The sequence below is a fragment of the Lissotriton helveticus genome, chromosome 9, assembly GCF_964261635.1.
Source record: "Lissotriton helveticus chromosome 9, aLisHel1.1, whole genome shotgun sequence".
Lineage (NCBI taxonomy): Eukaryota > Metazoa > Chordata > Amphibia > Caudata > Salamandridae > Lissotriton > Lissotriton helveticus.
In genome coordinates, this window is record NC_136070.1 from 754,837,031 (window position 1) to 754,852,127 (window position 15,097).

The 15,097-nt window shown below is 44.8% G+C and overlaps 1 protein-coding gene across 2 annotated transcripts in view; it reads left to right on the forward strand.

Annotated features, from left to right (window-relative positions):
- The first annotated feature begins 503 nt into the window (after positions 1-503).
- LOC144781847 (CLOCK-interacting pacemaker-like) overlaps positions 504-15,097 on the forward strand; it is a 252,776-nt gene continuing 238,182 nt past the window's right edge. The window contains exon 1 of one of the 2 annotated variants that reach the window (XM_078660886.1): positions 504-699. The gene's annotated coding sequence lies outside the window, so the exon portion shown is untranslated. Of the gene's footprint in view, positions 760-15,097 lie in introns of both variants that reach the window. The other variant, XM_078660887.1, reaches the window with a different exon arrangement.

A 15,097-nucleotide genomic window follows, 5' to 3' on the forward strand; every position in this document is an offset into this window, starting at 1 on the left:
GCTGTTGGCCATTGTAAATGACAATGCCTTTTATTTACCTGTTGTTTTTTAAATAATAAATAAAAGGCATTACCATTTACAATGCCAATAGCCTAAACTCTCGCAAGTGCGAAACCTATTGTATTGCAAATACGTGTTTTGTTTACAAGGGGTACGTGGCATTAAGAAGTTTGAAGACCACTGCTCTACTTCAATTTAACACGAGGCAATAAACCAGTAAGGGGGGGGGGGCGGTGCTAGACTCCCCAGAGAGGGCCGCAGGTAAGGGGTGAGAGGAGGCCGCAACCAAAACTCGTGCCTCCCTGGGTGGAACGCCCATCACCCCCTGCTACCCAACTGCCGTCAATTACACCTCGCCTGATCACGAGTTAGTACAATATCTCGGAAAGCAGAACGTGGCCAGCCTTTCGCACAAATGTCTCGAACAGCAGCCGGATGCGCGCTTTAAGGGTCCGCCCTCCAGCCTGATTGGTCGGTTGACATCCATTCGGGATGGAGTAGCTGTATTTGGGTGGCTGTCAATTGGACAGAGCGCGAGTCTGTTTTCTAGCTAAGGAAGCGATTGCTTTTAATGTGGATAAAAGGCATAACAGCGCTTAGGCACACTACGAGTAACGATCACCCCGTGCGAGTCGGAGATACCGCACAACTTTCGGCCTCATTACGGGTACTTGGAGCTGGAGGACCTCGGAGCAGAGGGTGAGACGGCTTGGCAGAGGTGTACTCGGTGACGGCGGCCTTTATCTGATTGATGTTATTGTATGTGGTAGGGAGTTGTATTTTGTGAGTGTTTAACGAGGGCGGGCGTTTTGTCGAAATCTGTACGATTTATGTGCTATATGATGTGTAGGTGTTCGAACTCTCACAGTAGGAGGTTATGTTCCTAATCCAGTAGAGGTGGGCGCGCCACTGAAAGCTCAAGCCCGAAGTCTGGTTTAGCGCGAGGTCCTTTTTGGAACAGCGAGCCCATAACGCGCCGAGCTCCCGTGATTTTCGTCATATCTTCTGAAATCTCCACGCCCATAAAAAATGAACTTGACCTTTTGTAATGCAACAGGTTCCCGTGAAAAGTCCTGTCCTCACCAATACCTTCAGGTGGAGTTCTGTCTATATAAAACAGCCTAAAAAAATCACAGACAAAAACAAGCCTTCACATAAATAAAGACTAATGGGTACTTGTTAGTGGATGCTTTATTATAAGTGAAACCAGAAAACCTGGATGAATCTCGGCTTCCCAACTTAAATTGTGTAGTCTAAGGCATTTAGTTAATTTCACCAAAACTCTTTTTATTTCCTCATAATCATATGAGAGTCCTTTAGAGTATGTGATTTCAGAATACCATTTGTACAAAAACTATTGCGTTTGATTTAATAGACTATAATGTTTCTCTGTAATAATCTGGGCCATGTACTTGACAACTGTTTTGCCTCTTAGTTATTAAATCTAAACCATTAATAAACTATCTCTTTCAATATGTAATTATCAGTGCAATGCTATAATGTGACGTGTTAATGTCAAAGCTTCCATGTTAAAAAATTAATTTTAGACTGAGTTTATGATATTTTAAGTGATGTTTGTTGTATGATTTATATTTGCACGGGCTTTTCGATCCGAGCCTGACCTTGGCTCAGCTCTCCTTGTTAATTTATTGACTCGCCCACCTCTAGTGATCTTGGAGATGTACCTGGTGCTGTGTAGGATAGTTTTGGACAGGCTGCTGCTTGTAGGTTGTTGATTCCTCATGACATGCCTTTCACAACCGGACAAGGAACAGGTCCGTTTTGGTATGCCTTTTACTTGTGGTGTTTAGTGCAGCAATGCTGATGACTTGGAAAATATCTACATTTGACACCTATACAATCTGACCACATCTATATATCTCACATAGACACTCCGATATGGGATGATATTAATTCTCATACCAACAGATCTCTCCACTTCTCTCTCAACCATCCCAGCTCGGGACAACAACTATATACAAATTCTTAGATTGGACAACCCAGTGCAGTAACTAGGTAGGCACACAGTAACACATGAAATATCACAAAGGAACTTGCAAAGCTACTGTCATGCTGAAAAAATATGTGCGTCTATTACACTTCATCATCCAACACACTGCTACGTTACACGATAACTAAACCTCAGTGGTCTTCGCTCATGATGTTGAAATACTTCCCACATGGGATAAAAACTTCCTTCCAACAACACACCCTACATGGTGAAGCATTCTACTCATGTAGGCTAGTTATTGAGCACCCCCACATAAGGGTAGTAAGCGCTGAATAAATACCAAAACAAATGAGACGGGTCCTACTCCGCCAAAGGGACAGGACGCCACTTGACACAATGTCTTAAAAATTAGATCCCCTTGGGAATTTCTGCATTCAACACACCACTATTAGTTTGTAACTCTACTCTCATAACCCATGTATTAGTACATACCCACCCAATAGGAGCTTAATGTATTAGCCAATTAATCAAAATGTAAAAATTGTTTTATTTATTTGTACATTCTAAATTCATCACAACACAATTAAAAACACGACGAAATGCAACCCCCGCCAGATTAAAAACAAAAGTGCGTGACAATGTGAAAAATCAATATTCATATACAAATAAAAACTTTGTTAGAGTAAATCACAAACAATATTGTCCCCAAAGGGGCAAGTCCTGTTTAAAAGTGACCAAGAAGCGATGCGTTTCGGTGGTCTCACAGGTCCTACCACCTTCTTCAGGCTTTAAAAATTACATTAATCATATCACAGCACTTTGAATATCTAAAAAACACAAAGTATATAATCATATCAATAAACAATTCATGTACACAAACCGTTCCTATACACTAGTATCTAGTTTATTCATCATTTAAACTGTTGGATAATCTATAATCAAATCACATGAACAAATAATTGAGTTATGATGAATTTAGAATGTACAAATAAATAAAACAATTTTTAAATTTTGATTAATTGGCTAATACATTAAGCTCCTATTGGGTGAGCGTTTACTAATACGTAGGTTATGAGAGTAGAGTTACAAACTAATAGTGGTGTGTTGAATGCAGAAATTCCCAAGGGGATCTAATTTTTAAGACATAGCGCTGAATAAATGCCACAAAACAATGCCTGTAACGTGAGATGTTTCAGGGCCGCATACAAATTTAACAAACAACCTGTACTTAAATTGAACAATTGGTTTCTTAAACATTTTTTCTTTGAGTCAAGGTTTCTGTTGTGGGGCCATCCAAAGTGTTCCTTCAGTCTAACTAAATTTCAAGTCCATATTAGATCACTGTATCAATGTCCAAGCATTTTGAGATTTATTCACAAAGCCAAGAGGTTTGTGTTAGTGTGCTTGGAGTTAAAGGTCCCTGTGTTCAGGCTGGAAAGGACACATAGCAGTACAGCCACAGAGCAGTTATTGTTCCCCATGTGTCAAATTCTTTATTTCTTTACATAGGCTGCTCTGAACAAATCGTAAAGCTTGCGTGGAGGAGAAACGCAAAACCCAAACATGTTTTTACATGTGAGATGCTAAACAAAGTTAAGCAAGAAAACCTGTCAATGAGTAGCAGTCGCAAATCAGTGAATGATTACCAAACTGTTCATGCTAGTCTGTAATGATTCACACGTGGTGGCTGTGGGCATCATAGGTAACATTCAGTTCCATGGACCCTCGCACAACCCCTTTAAATTTTGTTGGTATTCCAGCCATAGCTGGCAAGGGTTAACATTGCTTGTGTGCAACATTTTCATAATTTCAGTGTAATCATGAATGTCATTCAATGACTGAGTGACCCATTCTAGCAAGCAAATTCAAGGAATGAAGATGAGGGAAACCTATACATATCAGAAATTATTCCCATTTGAGCAACGAGAAACTCCAAGATCTTAAAAGTGCTGCAAAGCACCAGAAATGGAAGGGCAGCACCAGAAATGGAAGGGCAGCTCAGTGACACTATCATGATCCACATGAGGGCACTGTCTCTGCCGGTGCCAGGGGTCCAGATAAATGTTTATATTCATAAAGCGCTTCACTGAGAGAAACAAAGAGGGCATGTGATTTGCTCACTCTGAGCCAGATGGGGTGATTCTGTGTTTTTGAGCATCTTAAAAATTCACAATACAATATATTCCCAAATGTTTACGGACAACATTGGCAGCGAGTAGGGTTGCACATCACTGCAGCAGCTGCTGAAATTAATTAACTTTTATAAAGGATGGCCTCTGCACACTACAGCAGGCACACAGAGCTGAGCACGCTAGGAGGGGTTGTACAGTCAAGTCTGTGAGTGTGGGGGTCAGGTGCTTGGATGGACCGGCAGTGCAGGTTTTAACCCCTCCCCTGCTAGGCCTTTCCCCCTCCTGTGCTAAGCCTTTTTTTGGCTATTTGGGGTAGTGCGCGCTTAGGCCCCTGTAACTTTTTGACCACACAAGGTATACATGCCAATTTTGCGTCCTTTTCTTTCAACATCATGGGGATTGTAAAGGTACCCAGGGTTTGTGGATTCCCTTGGAGGGGTCTCAGAAATTAAGCAAAATACAGTAACATTTTTGTTTTTTTCAGAAAAATGGGGAAAACGGGCTGCAAATGAAAGCCTCTGAGTTTTTCCCTGCAAATGTTATCAAAAAAGGGTTTGCGGGGCTGAAATCACAATTTTCCCAGCTTTTAGGGAATGACAGTCTTTTGTCAGAGAACCAACATTTTTCACAGTTTGGGCATTTTTCTGGGACATAGCCTATTTTTGCTACTTTTAGTGCTTTCAACCTCCTTCCAGTTAATGGTAAAAATGAGTATGAAAGCAATAATGGATCCTGGAAAGCTATACATTTTAGAAAAGTACATACAATTCTGAATTCAGAAATGGGTCATTTGTCTAAATCCATGAAGGTTTCTTAATAGAAACTAATAGTTAAATATTGGAAAAATTGAAAATCAGTTGAAAAAAACAGCCTTTTGTGTCAATGTTTTCACCTGTAACTTCTTGTAATTGTGACCGCTCTTTGAAAGCAATATACTGTTACACCCACTGGACCTTCCTGGTTGTGGGGATATATAGGACTTGTAGGTTCACCAAGAACCCGACAAACCCAGAGTAAAAAAACTGAGCAACAACTTGCAATGGTATTTTATTATGTACCGGGTATTGAGCAATTATTCTGGGAAAATGTATACATGGAAAAATCGGTATGAAAGACACCTATGTATTTCTGAAATGGGTACAAGTTATAGAGTTTAGAAACAGTACATATTTGCACATTTTCAAAATTGGGAATACTCCTACTAGCTTGAGAATTATTGGTCATTTTTCAAAATGACTTCTTTTTTACACAATGTCTTTCATTTGGAAGGGAGAAATGCATGAAAACTTAATAGGTAATAACAGTTGATTTACAAATCTGAATTACTCTAAGTCTCCCAATAAAAACGGTACCTTACTTGTGTGGGTCGGCCTTGTGCCCGCAACAGGAAACGGCGCAAAACGCAACGTGGTCACACCTCAATCTCGCAGTGAAAAATGACCCTTTTATTGGCAGATTGCCTAGCTGTAGTTTATGTACCTTAGCTTTGCCGGCACCTAGGGAAACCTAGCAAACCTATAAATTTTTGAAAAGTAGACACCCTGGGGAATCCAGGATGGGGTGACTTGACTGCCTCCCACCAGGTTCTGTTTCCCAAAATCCCTTGCAAACCTAAACAATTGTCCAAAAAACAAATTTTCCTACATTTCTGTGGTGGAAAGGTCTGGAATCTGCGTGGATCCCCAAAGTCTTCTGAGAAAAATGGTACCTCACTTGTGTGGGTCGACCTAGTGCCTGCGACAGGAAACGACGCAAAACGCAACGTGGTCGCACCTCAATTTCACAGTGAAAAATGACCCTTTTCTGGCAAAGTACCTAGCTGTAGTTTGTGAACCCTAGCTCTGCTGGCACCTAGGGAAACCTACCAAACCCACACATTTCTGCAAAGTAGACACCCGGGGGTTTCCAAGGAGGTATGGCTTGTGTGGATCCCCCAATGTTCCATTACTCCGAATCCCTTGCAAACCTCAATTTTAGCTAAAAAAAAAAAACAGTTTCTGCACACATTTCTGTGTGGGAAAGTGTGGCATCACTGGGCTCACACAAATTACCTACCACCCAGCGTCCCCCCAGGTCTCCCGATTAAAAGTGATGCCTCACTTGTGTGGGAGGCCCAAGTACCCGCGAGAGGCAAGGCCCCAAAACATTTTGAGGCAACATCGACATTGCCTATCAAAAAATGTTTTGGGCCCTTGCCTGTCGTGAGTACTTGGGCCTCCCACACAAGTGAGGCACCATTTTTATCGGGAGACCTGGGGGAACGCTGGGTGGTAGGAAATTTGTGTGAGCCCAGTGATGCCATGCTTTCCCACAAAACACATGTGTGAAAAAACAGATTTTCTCAGCTAAAATTGAGGTTTGCAAGGGATTCTGGGTAAGGGAACGTTTGGGGGATCCACGCAAGCCATACCTCCTTGGAAGCCCCCGGGTGTCTACTTTTCAGAAATGTGTGGGTTTGGTAGGTTTCCCTAGATGGCCGCCGAGCACAGGACCAAAAACCCAGGTGACCTCCCTTGCAAAACCAAATTGTTTTGACATAATTATGTGTTCAGTACTACACCGTTAGCTTTTTGGGACAATATTGTGACAGACATTTTCAAGTTTGCAGGACATTGTAGATAACAAAATAACTTGGAATTCACAAGAGAGACATCACCATGTACTCCCATGTGTTAACAATAATATCTACATTTAGTAGGTTATTCTTAGATGGAATGTACACCTTAACATAGACACTCAAAAGACAAACCTTCCAGCACAGCTATCTATTCCTCAAACACATACACGCACTGGTTGGATTTGGCACGAGGGCGAGTGATGGCTCAGTACATAAAATGTTATTAACAAGAGATTTCACACAAATGAAATGCTCTGTCAATAATTAAATGCATAAAAACCAAACCAGTGACTCGCAACTCGTGATCTGTAAAGCCACGACAAGGCACCGATCGTTTTACAGGCCATTCACGCACCTTTCATACCTGATACACACAAGACCATTCACACCATCCGGGAGCAAAAGCAACACATTACAACATTCACAAAAAGGGACAAGGTACACCCTGCTTCAGAAAGAGAAAAAAGACAAATATTACTGCACAGCCATCTAATCCTCAAGCACACACACATACTGGTTGAATTTGGCACGAGGGTGAGTGATGATTCAGTATATACAACTGTATTAGCAAGTCATTTCACAAAAATGAAATGCACTGTTAATAAGTGAAAGGATGAGAAACTGAACCATTGACTCACAGCTCGTGAGCTGTAAAGCCACGTCAAGGCACCAACCTCTTTATAGGCCATTCATACACCTTTCATACAAATGACACACACAAAACATTCACACCGCCAGCCGCGAGCCCACCACATTACAATACTCACACCAGCAGACCGCGCCATTCAAGGGCCCATCACTTTCACACGCCCACATACCTGACATAGCAACTACACAAAGTGATGGACTGCGTGGAGTGGCGCTCAGCTAGCAGTGTGTGTAGTGACCAACAGAGAGTAACTACTCACACACCGCCAGCCGAGCACCAGTCCACCCACACCACCATCCAAGCACATGGCCATGCACATAGTCAGCCTAGCGCCACTCCATGCACACCGCCAGCCAAGCGCCACTCCACGCACACCGCCAGCCAAGCGCCACTCCACGCACACCGCCAGCCAAGCGCCACTCCACGCACACCGCCAGCCAAGCGCCGCTCCACGCACACCGCCAGCCAAGCGCCGCTCCACGCACACCGCCAGCCAAGCGCCACCCCACGCACACCGCCAGCCAAGCGCCGCCCCACGCACACCGCCAGCCAAGCGCCGCCCCACGCACACCGCCAGCCAAGCGCCGCCCCACGCACACCGCCAGCCAAGCGCCGCTCCACGCACATCGCCAGCCAAGCGCCGCTCCACGCACACCGCCAGCCAAGCACCACTCCACGCACACCGCCAGCCAAGCACCACTCCACGCACACCGCCAGCCAAGCGCCAGCCTACACACACCGCCATCACATTTAGAATTTTTTTTACAAACAAATTGCAAATAGATACAAATCTACTAACACAAAATCTGAAACTAAATAGATTGCACTAATATCAAACTTAAAACCGAATACAAATTTTAAACAGTACAGACCAGACAGTTCATTTTACCACTCATGGATATTCCCAAAAATTCTTGTGTGTGGTAAGCTCTATAACAAGCAGGCACACACAGCCCAGGGTTAGAAGGACACCCAGGGCAGAAAAGACGAGTCTCCTTCCGCAAACCTCTTCGCCAACAGACTCTACATCTCCTGGTGGGAAAGTCTTTTGTAGATGTGGGAGGAATGTAATCAGGAAAGTGGCGATCTTTCAATCGAGCCACACCTCCACCACTCCAAATCTAGGAACACTTACCTGTTCCACAACAACAACAACGCTAGCTATCACAGAGTGCTGAAACTGAAGAAATGTCAACGTTGAGGCAGGAGAACACTACTTGAACACAATAAAAGCATTGAAAGTTGCTAAGTTGAAAAAATGGATGGCCAACTTCTTATACCGAACATAAGCCTTCCGAATAGCAGTGTAAGGTTCCAACCTCTGATCTACTCTGTCAACACCACCCATGTGCTTATTGTAGCCCTGAATGCACACCGGGTTGTGCACTTCAGCAACCTCACCCCAAACAGGCACAGGTGAAGAACTCTCATCATGGATGGTAGTCAGCATGTACACATCCCTCCTGTCCACAAATTTCACAGCTAGTAGTTCTTCCCTACGCAAGGAACTGCACTGACCCCTCTGAAGTTTTTTGCAAACAAGCTCTTTTGGAAAACCTTTGCGGTTAGAGCGGATTGTGCCACATGCAAATGTGTCCACTTTAAACAATTCATTAAACAATTGTACAGCAGTGTAGAAGTTATCAAGGTACAAATGGTGGCCTCTGTTGAACAGTCTTCTAGCAAGATCCCACACAATTTTCTCTGAAACTCCAAAAGTGGACGGACAACCAGGGGGGTCAATAGTGGAATCTCTACCAGTGTACACATGACAATTAAAAACATATCCTGTTTTACTCTCAGACAACATATACAGTTTAATGCCATAGCGTGCCCTTTTGCTAGGGATGTACTGCCTAAAAAACAAATAACCCTTGACCAAAACCAAAGACTCATCAATAGATATTTCTTTCCCTTGAATGTAAATCTCTGAAAATCGATCAACAAAGTGATCAAGAACAGGCCGAATCTTAAAAAGACGGTCACAGTCAGGGTGACTACATGCATAGCAAAAGTAAATACCGATCACGAGTCAGAACTGCTGGAAATATGGGTGTTGCCATCAAGGGACTGGAAGACCAATATGAAGCCAGATTCGGCTTCCTTACCAAACCCATCAATAAAGTCAAACCCAAAAACCTCTTCAGCTCTTCCAGATTTGTGGGACTCCACCGGGTAGCTCTAGAGTGGGGCCGAAGTTTGTCATTGTTGTCCCTCAAAAACTGTTCAGCATACAAATTAGTCTGTTCAACAATCTCACCCAAAAATACATCATCCATAAATAACAGAAAATACTGTATAGGCAAAAAAATTTCACAATCCACTCTACACCCTGCATCACCGCTAAAGGCAGGCAACACCGGCTGAACCATGTTTGGATCAACCCAGAGTCCAGCGCTTCCAGTAGGAAGCCTAGCAGCCTCAGGCTGCAATCCAGATGCCTCTTGCACCATCAGCACAGCATTATCCTCCTCTAAAACAGGCACTTCATCTGCACTGAGAGAACCTTCATAATCCGATGATTCCATGTGGAGAGAGAACTCACTGCCAGAATCTTCCCCTCAGTGTCATAATCCGGCTCAGAGGAAGATTCAAGAAGAATACCAACCACCTGCTGAGCAGTCATTTTACGGCTAGCCATAATAATTACTAATAAAGGTAACTTGTCACACAAGTCAACAACAACAAACACTATGTAAAATAAGCAATGAACAAAATTCACCTTTATCAAAAATACCTATACACTCCAATACGATACCACTCACTTGCCAGAAGCAGTTACACCACGTACTCTGCCCAGACACAGTATGGATCAACAATATCCCACTATAAAAAAAGTAAAAGGAAAATTACACATTAGACAATACAAAACACATCACAAAGATTTTCTTGCTCAAAACACTAACTAAATATGCTGCCACTATGAGACCACTTACAAAAAAATTAATTCCTACATTACAATATTACTCATTTGGAGCAAATACAACACAAATATTTTACTTACCAAAAAAACTGCAAGTACGCAAAACTGCACAACAACCACTGTCGAAACCACAAAACAGGAATCAAAAGCGTTACACTAGAATAAAAAGGAGAACACAACATTACAATCTCTTATGCAAACAATGCACCAAACCACCATTCAAGCTAAGGGGTAGGTGGGCCTAAGAGTATAAATTAAATATTCACCCCCCTAAAAAGGGGAGCAACTCTTGACCTTGAGGCCACCCCCAAAACAAAAATAAATAAAACTCCGGTGTCTAATGGCTTCTGCCCCCCTTGGGAGCAGATGGGCCTAAAAACCTACTGCTACTCTGCCACCCAAAGAGGGCAGAAATGGTCACAATCATCCTCCCATAAAAAGGAGTAACCCATGTCCAAAGGCGGCACCCTACCATTAAAAAAAATAACTCGGTGGGCTACTGGCCCTACAAAAAAAAGGGAATATGCCGAACTGTCCCTCCGGGTGATATCAAAAGGGATGATGGACGGAGCGCTTCAACAAATCTAATTCTCCCCCCCATCAACTAATTGGGTTTAATCCATCATCATTCTTTAGCTCACTCCACCACCCGAGTTCAATACATTTAAATCCGCCCCCCCCCACCCCCGGGGGGAAAACAAAGAAAAATCATAGGCCCCCAAAAGGGCAGCAACCCTTGCACAAGGGGTCGCTCCCCAAATCTACATTTTATAAACTGGGCTCCCTAAAATGGCCCCCATGGAAGTGACCCTTGCCCAAGGGGCCACTCTCCAGCACATTGGCCCAATGTATTATTTTTTTAATTCTGCCCCCCCCCCACCCAGGGGGGCAGACAAAGTGATTTATAATGCCCCCAAGACTAAATTTAAAAATATAGGCACCCTAATGTGGCCCCCATGGGAGTGACCCTTGCCCAATGGCCCACTCCCCAGCACAATGGCACAATTTCTAAATTCCTAAAATAAAATTAAAGTTCTGCCCCCCCCCCCCGGGGGGCAGACAAAGTGATCAACATTGCCCCCAAAAGGGGAGCGACCCTTGCCTAAGGGGTCGCTCCCCAAGACTAAATATTTTTAAGAGGCCTCCCTAAAATGGCCCACATGGGAGTGGCCTTTGCCCAAGGGCCCACTCCCCAAAACAATGGCCGATTTTTGCGCCGACTTTTTTATAAAAGAATTCATTTTCTGCCCCCTCCCGGGTGGCAGACAACGCAAATATTTGTGCCCCCTAAAGGGCACAAATATTTGCCCAAGGGGCCGCTCCCCGAATTAACAAACATGCTCCACGACCGTGCAGCAGGAATGCTCAAAAGAGGCATTGAGGGAAAGGAAAACCCTTTCCTTTCCCCCGATGCCTCTTTCGTTCTCATCTCCCTCTCCCCGACCCCAAAACTTACCTGTTTCTCCTCCGCGCAGGAAGCAAATGGCTTCCCTGCGCGTCGGGAGAGAAAGGGAACCTCCAGCGACGCGGAGGGGGGGCGGGGGGAGGCAGGGGAAGGGCTTCCCCGTAAAAAAGATGAGGATCGCGCACCCATGGGCGGAGCGCCAGCGCTCCCCCGTGGGTGGGTCTCCAGCTCGTCATGAGCACCCGAGCACTGTATGCCATGACAAGCTCAGCGCGTCATGAGCATACAAGGGGTTAAGGCTTTAAGCGCCCTCCTGCGCAAATGATCCTGACTGGACTGCTGGTGAGAGAATGGATCAGCAATACATTTAAAGGCCGCTGCTCCGGTGGCCGACTTCCAGGCTGTGCTCCAGTCACTGCAGTGTGCAGACACTCGTGAAATGCTCCTCAGTCCTGTCAGACCTGCACGGCCGCGCAGGACTCTGAGCCAGATGCCTGTGCAGCCTTGCCACGGTTCTGCCCCAACCCTGTCTTCCCTGACTGACTCTCACAGTCAGTCTCGTACACCGCGCTGCTGCAGTACGACCACAACGCTGCAATAACTACCGGAATTAGTTCACCCAGGCTCCGTGCGTGCAGGTGCACAAGGCACTATAAATACATGATAAAGCATTTTAATGTTGTGATGTGGAACAACACGTTAAAAAGCGTTAGTCTAGCGCCTGATGTGAGGTACTTGGCAGGACTAGGCGGCCCTTTGGCTTCAGTGGGACAGAGTTTGCTGTATCAGCACTCTGGGAATGCAGAGATGAAAGTCTGCTGTCTCTTGCACTTTTCCATCAATGCATTCAGAGCCTTTTGCAAGAATTCCCACATGAAATTGTGCCTTTTAAATACGAATCGGGATTCCGATGTTTCCGGTGATTTGCTTCATTGTGCTGGACTGATATGTCCGAGATAATTTAAGCTTGCATTGCAGACACTGTGCAAACACAGCACAGGAGTACAAAGCACGCCAATTAGATAATTGTCCCCAGATATCCTTGTTCTGTATGTGATGGAGGATGGCAGTAATTTCACTGTACCTATTCTTGTCTGTGAAGCTTTTACTCCCGTTAGCAGCTCTGCATTTGGGTATAATTTGTATTATTATTGTTCATTCTGTACAAGTTATGTGGCAAAAGAAGCTTGCAGTTCTTATACCTGTGCTTGCCTGTTCTGGAAAGCATCTAGTGCTGTAGTCGTTAGTTATCTTTTAAGGGTGTGAGCAGTGGTTATTTAAATGTGTTTCTTGGCTTTCTGCAATGTTTGTTTGTTGGCAGGAATCTAGGGGTTACAGGTGTATTAATTAAGAGATACTTTAAGTATATTTGAGGGTGTGTGGCGGGCTACAAGGATCAAGGCACACGTGGGGACGTGGTAAACTTGGTTTTATTTTACGTACAACCCTTTTCTTAGGGGAGGCCAGAGTTCAATCGTTGAAGCAATGCGACTCCGGTCCTGTTAGCGTCACAGGGTGCGTCTGCTTCTGTTCCTGGTTTTTTTCTCCCCTCGCAAGCGGTGTCTCGGTGGTGTACGGCGTGGAAACCGAAGGAAAATAAGTGGGGAAAAGGTGAGGAGTACTGTAGGGTTTGTATTCAGGTGATGGGGGAGTGAGGGATCACCAGTGCTTGCACACAACTACAACTACGACGGTGACTAGGTGCACAGGTAAATGGGAGCTGTCCAGAGTAGCAGGGGGCGCTTTACTCACCAGTGTATGTGCTCCTGCCCACCTACCCTGAATTGCGCTCCCTTAGCTGTTTTAGCCACGCTCCTCCTGAAGCGTGGCGGGGCGCAGCATAGGATCGTTGGTCTCCTGGCTTTGTTGCCGCTGCCTCTTCCTCCAGCTGCGGTCGTCTCTCCTCTGGCATTCCGTGTCGATTTATCGAGGTTCTCTAGTCTCTGCAGCCTCTTCGACTCCTGTCTTCCCCCTTCTCGTCACAATAGCCTTCATCTTCTATAGGCCAGTCTAGAATGCCGTCAGAAGCCCGGGCGTCGTCTTCGTGGGAGTATGTCCAGTTAAAGGGACCCTGTCTCTTTAAACTGTTTTCTTCCTCTTGCGGTTCAAAGCAGAAGTCCTTCGGCTGAAACGATAGTTCAGTTGGCACAGTCCACCAGCCTTCTGTCTCTTCTAGCCCCTCCTGTGAGTCGCCTAAATTGTGACAGGGTGTTTTATATAGCCCAAGAAATTCGGCACAAAGCCGTTTCAGACTACTGAGGGTTTGCCTATTTTGCTGGCTAGTCAGTCCAGATTATTTAATTTTTTTAATTTATGTATTTGTTTATTGCATTTCACACAGTATAGCCCAGCATATCGCAGTAAATTAACGTAGCAGCTAGTGTAAAGAGTAAAAGCAAAAAACAACCTTTTAGCATGCACAATGAACATAACCAACAGGGGAGACCAGCCCTTTACCGAATTAGACGTGATACTACATTATAAGCGATACCAACTGCTTCTATGACAAACTCAGGGTGATACCTATGAGTCCTGTGTGTACAAACCACTGTGGAGGACAATGAGGCATTCTGAGGGCATAGTTGTAGGAAGGTAGGATCATTCTGCATGTGTACCCCCACTTTTTGCCTGTTGCTAAGGTGGTTTTGGACTAGTTTGACCTTGCTAATCAGGACCACAGTCTATCTGCTTTCTCCCTAATCTGTTTTGTTCTGTACTTGGGTACACTCCTGATTGGATACTGGGGTACCCTGGTCAGTCCCTAGTATATGGTACCCAGGTCATAGTTACCCCAGAGGCCTCCCATGGGCTGAAGCATGTATTATGCCACCCGTGACGGCCATGCAAAATTGGACTACTGGTCTGCCATTGCAGCCTGTGTAAGCTGATGCCTGCACCACTCAAGATATAGGTTTCTTATATCTAAGAGCCACTGCACTTAAAACCTATAAATCACCCCTCTAGCAGGCCTTAACAATCTTGAAAGCAGGGTGCTTGGTTCTAAATCAGGGTGCCACTGCATGAGCAGGACAACCCTGCAACCTACGGAGTCCATTCTCTCGGGTTGTCAGTGTCGCAGTCATACATATAGGTAGAGGTGCATTATGCGACCGCGTGATGACCATCTAAAAAACAACTGCAAGTAACCCTATCGTGTTTTGTATCAAACATCTTGAAATCATAACTCCACACCGGTAACCGGTGTGGGAAGTTTGATTCCACCCCTCGGAAGCGAGCTTTGTGAGGTCCCTGGTGTTTCTGGTACCAGCCTTCTGGTCCCGGACAACACAAAATGGTTGCTGCCGACCAGATACACATTTCTGCCCTTCTGCTGAGCCGAGCTCGAGTAGGGGAAGGCAGAACAATAGGCATCCTGTCACAGGGAGGCATGACCACCTACCAGACAGGATTTAGTGTATT